Source organism: Chlorocebus sabaeus, chromosome 9, assembly GCF_047675955.1.
Source record: "Chlorocebus sabaeus isolate Y175 chromosome 9, mChlSab1.0.hap1, whole genome shotgun sequence".
In the NCBI taxonomy this organism is placed as follows: domain Eukaryota; kingdom Metazoa; phylum Chordata; class Mammalia; order Primates; family Cercopithecidae; genus Chlorocebus; species Chlorocebus sabaeus.
This window is the reverse complement of record NC_132912.1, coordinates 81,678,488-81,687,005: the sequence shown is the minus strand read 5'-3', so window position 1 is coordinate 81,687,005 and position 8,518 is coordinate 81,678,488. Positions and strand designations below refer to the sequence as shown.

The 8,518-nt window shown below is 36.6% G+C and overlaps 1 long non-coding RNA gene across 3 annotated transcripts in view; it reads left to right on the top strand.

The window, feature by feature from the left end:
• The first annotated feature begins 295 nt into the window (after window positions 1-295).
• Window positions 296-8,518, top strand: part of LOC103216163 (uncharacterized) — an 82,136-nt gene continuing 73,913 nt past the window's right edge. For 2 of the 3 annotated variants that reach the window (XR_012093992.1, XR_490458.3), the window contains exon 1: window positions 753-879. This is a non-coding gene — a long non-coding RNA (uncharacterized lncRNA). Of the gene's footprint in view, window positions 880-8,518 lie in introns of all 3 variants that reach the window. The other variant, XR_012093991.1, reaches the window with a different exon arrangement.

The following is an 8,518-nucleotide window of genomic DNA, read 5'->3' as shown; positions in this document are numbered from 1 at the left end:
ATTCTGTTGAATCATTATCGAAAAGTTATTGTTAACCAGCTAGGAATTCCCTGGGATAATTCTAATCCATTCTTCTTCTGGCTATGGATTGATGCCATCTGGGAAGAGCCATTCTGAATCCTGAAAGCCTAGCCCGGACTTCTAGGTCAGCATGAATGATTCCAGGGATCTCTTAATTAGGTGGCACTCCTTTCTCCTGCATAGTCCTGGGATACAGAGTCAGTAGAATTCTGGGATGTGTGCTGGGTAGAGGGTGGGAATTAATCAGGTTGTATGTGAATATGCATTATCATGGGGGAAAGTGATTTCGGAAATTGTTTTCTATATTAATGCACTACAATTCTAGGGTAAATACTACTATTTTCATCTGCAGTTTTAGATCAGAGAACTGAAGTTTTGGAAACTGAGCTATGCCCACGTGATTTATAAGTGGAGGAGCTAGGATTTGAACTCAGGCAGTATGGCTCCACTTGGATGTCTCTCTCATCTTTGACACCCATGCGCAAACCATGCATTTGCCTTGTTTATTTGTGCATTTGTCCTTGGATTATTATCCAGGACCAACCCACCAGTGTTCTTCAAGTGTTCTGATAATGGTGGAGAGATTTGTTATTGATTTAGACAACAAAAGAAGATAATTGTTTCTCTGAAAGAAGACGGAACAGAGGAAGAAATGGCCACCTTCCTATTACTCATACCTGAATGGAACTTCAGGAGGGCTGCTAGCATTGGTGAGAAGTGACTCAGAAAGTCTATAAAAGCCAGCCTGCTGTTTGAGAGGAGTCATGAACCTGTCATTCGTTGACTAAAGTTAGCAGTCAGACTCGTCGATATTCCTGCAGCATGAGAAATCCAGCAAGGTTGCAGAATGCTAACCAGGTAATTATTTCTGTGCTAGGGCTATTCTTGTTTCCTTTCTTTGCTTGCAAAAGGTAAATGAAATTACCTTGTTGTTTCTTTTATTCCTCATGTTCTCTTACTGTTAGGCTCTTTCGTTCTTTTCTTTCCCTGCTGTTAGCAAGATGAAAAAGGCGTCATATTCCAAGGCTTTCTGTTGACCTATGGGACTTAAAAGTCTCCCATGAGGGAAAGAAAGCATCCTTGAAATAAATGTGGATTCACGAAATACCTCAGGCTTGTGGAGGAAACAAATGACTTGTTTCTTTTCAACTCACAGCACTCAGCAGGCAGAAAAGCAGCAATTTGAAATTTCAGTGAGTCTTGGAGTCTCACAAGATAATGCTGAAAGTCGGCAGTCAAAGATACTAGTGAAGTATCAGTGCCGCAAGTTTAAAATGTTCTTACTTCCCAGGGTTTGAAAAAATAGGACAGCCACAAGCTTATTAAATTCAGTGGAATTTCTTTTTGATTTATCAATTTGGGGGGATTTTCCTTGTTTTTCCTGTTTTGATTTGGCAAAGAGACATCACTGATGACTCATATTCCTAAAGAGCTCCAGAGAAATGAAAATGTCAAGCTGTAAGGGACAAGCAGCATGTCACAGAGCAGAGATCATCAGCTTGGAAGGAAGACAGATTTAAGTTTGAAGTGCAGATGGAGCAGTTAATTTTATCTCATTAGGAGAATCATTTAATACCTTTGTTTTTCCTGAATTAGTACACTAGATTCCTAGCTTGTTTTTCTTTATCCACTGTTACCTGCCACACTTACAATTACATCTAACATGAATTACTAATTCCTCACTATGGACTATGAGGGTCTACGTCTCTCGCCTTATTCCTGATTAATCTCCCTTCTTCCTCATTCTCTTCCAGCCACACCAGCTTCCTTGTTGTTCTTTACATATACCAAACATGCATACACCTCAGGGCCGTAGACTTATTGTTTCCTTAGCCTGAAGTCTTCACTGGGCTTGCTTATTCCCTGCATTCAGTTCTCTTCTCAAATTCATCTTTTAAGAGCAGGCTTCCCTAAACTAATGGTCTGAAAAAGCACCCCTTGTCATTCTTGATTCCCTCATTTTGCTTTATTTTTCCTCTCAGTTCTTATCTACATCTGATGCTATATTGGCTTACACGTCTGCCAGTCTCTTCCATCACAGTGTAAACTCCATATGGGCATAATCTGTTTTTGTTCACCACTCTATCCCTAGTGTCTGGAGCAGTGCCTGGGCCATAAAAGGCACACAATAATTATTTATTGGATGTGTCTTGGTTTCTTTCTTTTTAAAGAAAAAAAAAAAAAACCTCTTTGCAGTATTTGTGAAGCTTATAAATAATGCATTAAGTGGATCTCAAAATCCCCTAGTGCATCGAGGCATAATCTGCCTGTGCCTCATTCTTTATCAATTGCGTGTACTCTGGTGGACTTCCAACTTTCAATGTATGCCACTCTTTTCCTGCGGGCTATTTCTGAAGACTTGGAAGGACAGAAGTACCTGAGAGATAACACTGCCTTCCCAGAAGGCCTCAAACTCTGACTCTCAAGTGTTGGTGCCTAAATATCCCAGTGCTCTTGCTCCTCAGGATAATACTGAGATGTGTTTTACACCCTTCCCAGAACTTCTCTGTAGGATTAAGGTCCAGCCAATCACAGTGGTAGCTAGCTACATGACATCTCCTTTATTGGGTGCCTTGTTTCAGGGGTTTTCCCCTGAAAATAATTGCATTGAATCACTGTCTCAGGATCTGCTTCTGGGGGATCCCAAGTGGAGATGTTTAAAGGGTGGCAGTTATTAATATATAATAACTTTTTATAACTCTCAAGAGAAGGTCAAATCTTTTCATATCAATTTTCTGTATCTGAATAAATGCATATAATTGTATACTTCTTAATAATTATTAAAAATAAAGGTGTATTTCTGTGATATTTAGCTCATTCCTTAATATCTTACAGCAGTGCAGTCCTCATCTCTGTGTTACATATATGTTTTCTTTTGTCCTCTTCACAATGATTAAGCTTGTTGATTATTTATATCTGGAATATCTATTTGATTCTCAAACAGGCCTTGTCCCAAAACAGTATATATTTAGGGGTGGGGATCAGGCATTGATACCCTAAACAATTTATCCAATGATCTCCTGTGCACCTAATATGGCAAACTCTGGTAAATGTTTCATAAGTTCTCCCTTTTTCTCAATTTCACTAGCTTTCTCCAGAGTGCTCTGCAATTCTGTATCATCATGGAGTTTTATTTTCATCTTGAATGTCTTTCTTTCCTGTGTTGTTAGAATTTGCTTATGGGTGTTCAGAGTTTTAAATTTAGCAACTTAAACAACATTTTACTCATTTAAATTTTTAAACCTGAAGAGTTTGTAAACCAATAAATGATTAATTTCAAAGCATGCATGTGAAAAATATTTAAAGTTAGTTTATAGTCATTTTTACCTTCATTTAAAAATACTAAGCATTAATACAGAGTATTGGTACAAGGATAGAAAAATAGGTTGACAGCATAGAATAGAGTCCAGAAACAAATCAATGTGATATTTGACAAAGGTGCGAAGACAAAGCAGCAGAGAAGGAAGAGTCTTTTCAACAAATGGTGCAGGAACAATTGAATATTCATATTTAAAAATTATATCAACTTTGATTTATACCTTGCACCAAACATAAAAAATCAGCTGAAAATGAATCATAAACCTAAATATAAAAACTAAAACTATAAAACCTCCAGAAGAAAACATTGGATAAAAGCTCTGTGGCCTGGGGTTAGGCAAAAGTGTCATAGATACACACTAAAAGTATGATCCATAAACAAAAATTGGTAAGTTGTACTTCATCAAAATTTAAAATGTCTGCTTTTCAAAAAACATCACCAGGACAATGAAAAGACAAGTCACATACTTGAATTGAATATTAAAAATACATAGCAAATAAATGACTTATCCAGAATATATAACAAATTTTTATAACTCAGTAATATGACAAATTAATACAAAAATTGGGCAAAAAAAATGTTCAAGAATCAATTCTTATGAATGACCACCATCTATCTTCACCTGTCAGTGTCAATATCATCATTTCTAGATTAATTATTGTGGTTTTCATGTGGCACCCTCTTCTGGGAGGCCTCAGAAAGCTTCCTATCATGTTGGAAGGCACCAACCAATCAACCAAACAAGCAAAAATTCAAACAAAAAGATCCACCTCAAACCCATATCTTGTATCTTACACAACTGTTAACTCAAAATGTACTATAGACATAAATGAAAACATAAAACATAAAACTTCTAAAGGAAAATTGAGGAGAAACCCTTTGTTATCTTAAGTTAGAAAAAAGATTTTTAGATTGCAACACCAAAAACATTCACAAAAGAAATATTGCTAAGTTGGACATTATTCAGTTTGGAAGTTTTTGGTCTGCAAGATGCACTGTTAAATGCACAAAGGGACAAGCTCCAGTGTGGAAAAAATATCTACAAATAACATTTCAGACAAAGGCCTTATATCCAGAATACGTAAATAATTCATAAAACTCAAAAATAAGATAAGCAGCAATCAATTTTTTTAAAAAATGCCAAAAATCTAAACAAGCATTTCATCAAACAAGATATATGGATGAAAAATAATCATATAGAATGGTGCCCAACATCATTAGTCTTAAAAATACATTTTAATATCATAATGAGACACCCTAGATGCACATTAGAATGGCTAAAAACAATAAAAAAAAAGTGACCATGCTACTGGAACTCTTATACCTTGCTGATGGGGATGAAAAATGGCACAGCCACTGTGGAAAATATTTTGGCAGCTTCTAATAAAATTAAACATATGTTTATCATTTGACTCTGAAATCCCACTCCTAGAAACTTATTATGATGGATAATTTCATATGTCAACTTGGCTAATCCATGGTACTCAGATATTTGGTCAAATACCAGCCTAGATGTTGTTGCTAAGGCCCTTTTTTTTTTTTTTTTTTTTTTTTTGGGTTGAGACAGAGTCTCACTCTGTGTCCCAGGCTGGAGTGCAGCGGCACGATCTCAACCTCCTGGCTCAATGCAATCTCCGCCTCCCGGGTTCAAGCGATTCTCCTGCCTCAGCCTCCTGAGTATCTGGAACTACAGGCATGTGCCACCACGCCTGGGTAATTTTTTGTACTTTTAGTAGAGACGGGGTTTCACCGTGTTAGCCAGGCTGGTCTCAATCTCCTGACCTCATGATCTGCCCACCTCGGGCTCCCAAAGAGCTGAGATTACAGGCGTAAGCCACCTTGCCCAGCCCACAAAGGTGCTTTTTAAAGTTGAGATTAACATTTATGTCAATAGACTTGGAGTAAAGCAGATTGCCCTCTCTAATGTGGATGGGCCCCATCCAATCAGTTGAAAGTCTTAAGAGAAAATTAAAATCTCTGGAGGAGGAGGGAATTCTGCCTGTAGACTGCCTTTGGATTAAAGCTGCAGCATCAACTCTTCCCTGGGCCTCTGTCCTGCTGGCCTACCCCATGTACATGTAGATTCTGTACATGGCAGCTTCCAAAATCACATGAGCCAATTCCTTATAATAAATCTGTTCCTGTCCCATTCCTATTCATTCTATTTCTCCAGAGAAGCATGACTAATAAGATTTTGGTACCAGAAGTGAGATACTACCATCATAGTATTCCACACAGCACTACTTCTGATCAAGGGACTCACTTCATAACAAATAAAGTGCAGTAATAGATGCATACTGTTGAAATTCACTAATCTTTCCATGTTCCCCACCAACCTGAAGCAGGTGGCTTGATGGATTTGAGCTGCAACATCAACTCCATCCTGCCAGCCTATCCTGTAGTTTGGACTTGACAACCTGCATCATCTATCTCTCTCAATATACACATCCTACTGGATATCTCTTTCTATATATACACATTCTGTTTCTCTGTATAACCCTGACTAATATATTTGCCCAAGAGAAATGAATACTTACTTTCATGCAAAAACCTGTACAAGAATACTCACAGAAGATTTGTTCATACTTGCCCTACTTTGGAAACAGCCCAGTCCCCTTTAATCAGTGAACAAATAAACTACTTACTGTACATCCATACAATGAAATACTATTCAATAATAAAAATCAATAAATTATTGATTCATATAACAACATGTATGATTCTTAAATGCACCAAGCTAATTAAAAGAAGCCAAATCTAAAAGGCTGTATGCTAGATTATTCTGTTTATATGACATTCTGGAAAAGGCAAAACGATAGAAATGTCAAACACATCAGTGGTTTGCTTGGGTAACGGGCAGGTGGAAAGGTTGACTACATAGGGACAGTTCAAAGAAATTGCAGTGATGGAAGTGTTCTCTGTTATGGCTGTCGTGGTGGATATACAGTGCTATGCATTTGTCAAACGCTGTATATTACCTTAAAGAGTGAGTTTTACTGTAGGTAAATATTTTTAAAATCAACCAGTATTTGATGGAAAACCAAAATGGAATATAAATATTACAAGTGAGCCTGTGTTACAAATGAATAACATAACCACTCTGAAAGGAATGAAGAAGAAAACAACTCAAATTACTTCAGAAAACAGCATTTTTGGACTGGATTCTATAAGACTGAGGACAAAAAGAACTATATGTAAACACTGAGTCTAGCTTGAAAATTGTTTTTCATATGAGCACAGGTTAGCAATTATGAAACTTTATTGGTATATACTAGACTTGAACAAATAAGTAAAAATATTGCAGATAATGAGATCCAGGTTTTTCACTGTGGCGAAAAAAGTTATAAATAAGGAAAGTGGAACATCTAGAGTAAACCCATGTTGTTACTGGAATCACAGGTATCAATCTGAATGCACACACATACACACACAGATAAATACAGAAATAAGCGTAGATGTATATGTAATCATGGCCTAGCATACATACGTATATTTCTTGTTTCGACTTCTGAGAGGATGATGGCAAATCAATAGCAATGAGCACACCTAGTACCCAGGTCTTACTTTCTAAATGCTATTTTACAATCAGAATTCCTTGGAGAAAAGTTGTTGATTGCAGAGCTGGGAAAAGATGTAGAAGATTATCATTATGCAGCCAAAAAGTAAAGAAGTGATTAAAAAAAAAAAAATTGAGGGCATGTCAAACACCAAAAGAGCCAACCTGAAAAAGCTCTCAATGGCCCAAACTGGAAAAATTTGTACAATGAAATTCATAATGATAATATTATATAATATAATAACCCAAATCATACTGATATAAATAATTAACTGAATAAATAAATGAGGGAAAGGGAAGCTCTATCTCATAGAATTCCAATGAATAAATGTAGAAGAAATGAGGGAAATAGGAAATCATCATGATAATGACACTGTAATAATTATTTTAGGCACGATCCCCCCATGGATGGTATATTTAGTAGGCATAAGTCTGAGGAGACACAGGATATTTTCACACACTCAAAGTATCTCCTCCATAATATTTATTAATTACAAAGGGAGAGATAATAACTTCATAATGGAAAAAACCAGAAGACACCATCATAATCATGTGATCAAGGGTAACATCACTAGGAATAAAACACAGAAACATTACATACTGCCTGATATAATGTACCAAGAAGGGAATATCATCTGTGTATTTTTTCACCAAAAGTGCCTAGCATCAATCTAACCATGAGAAGACATCAGGCAAACCAAAATTGAGGGAAATTCTACAAACTAGTTGCTCAGTGTTTTTCCAAAAGTATATTAGTTCATTCTCACACTGCTAAAAAGACATACCTGAAGCTGGGTACTTTAAAAAGAAAAAGAGGTTTAATGGACTTAAAGTTCCACATGGCTGGGGAGGCCTCACAATCACAGTAGAGGTGAAAGGCATGTCTTAACATGGCAGCAAAAAAGAGAGAGAATGAGATCCAAGCGAATGGGGTTTCCCCTTATAAAACCATCAGATCTCATGAGACTTCTTTACTGCCATGAGAACAGTATGGGGGAACCATTCCCACGATTCAATTATCTCCACCAGGTCCCTCCCACGACACATGGGAATTATGGGAGCTACAATTCAAGATAAAATTTGGGTGGAGAAATACCCAAACCATACAAAAAATTGTCAAGGTTATAAAAGACAAGAAAAGACTGAGGAATTGACACAGCCCAGAGGAGATTAAGGAGATGTGACAACTAAGTGAAATGTGGGCTCTTGGACTGAATCCTGGAATAGGAAAAGGACATTGTTGGAAAAGCTGGTGAAATCTGAAAAGCCTGGAGTTTAAATAATTGAAATCTACTAATACTAATTGGTTAGTTTTGATAATTGTATTATGGTTATACAAGATGTTAAGATGAAGAGAAGCTGTGAGATGGGTATACAGGGACTCTGTACTATTCTTCTAACTTTTCTGTAAGTCTAAAATTATTTCAAGATAAGTTAAAAAATTACATGATCAGTATTACTGCTAACAAGAAATATCTGTGAAATCTGAGAAAAAACAAACAAAACAAGAAAAGTATACCATGCAAAAACTGTACCCTAAAGAGGATTATTAGAGATAAAGAGGGACACTTTGCATGTCAAAGGAATCAAAGGAAGGTATCACAATTGTAAATCTGCATGTA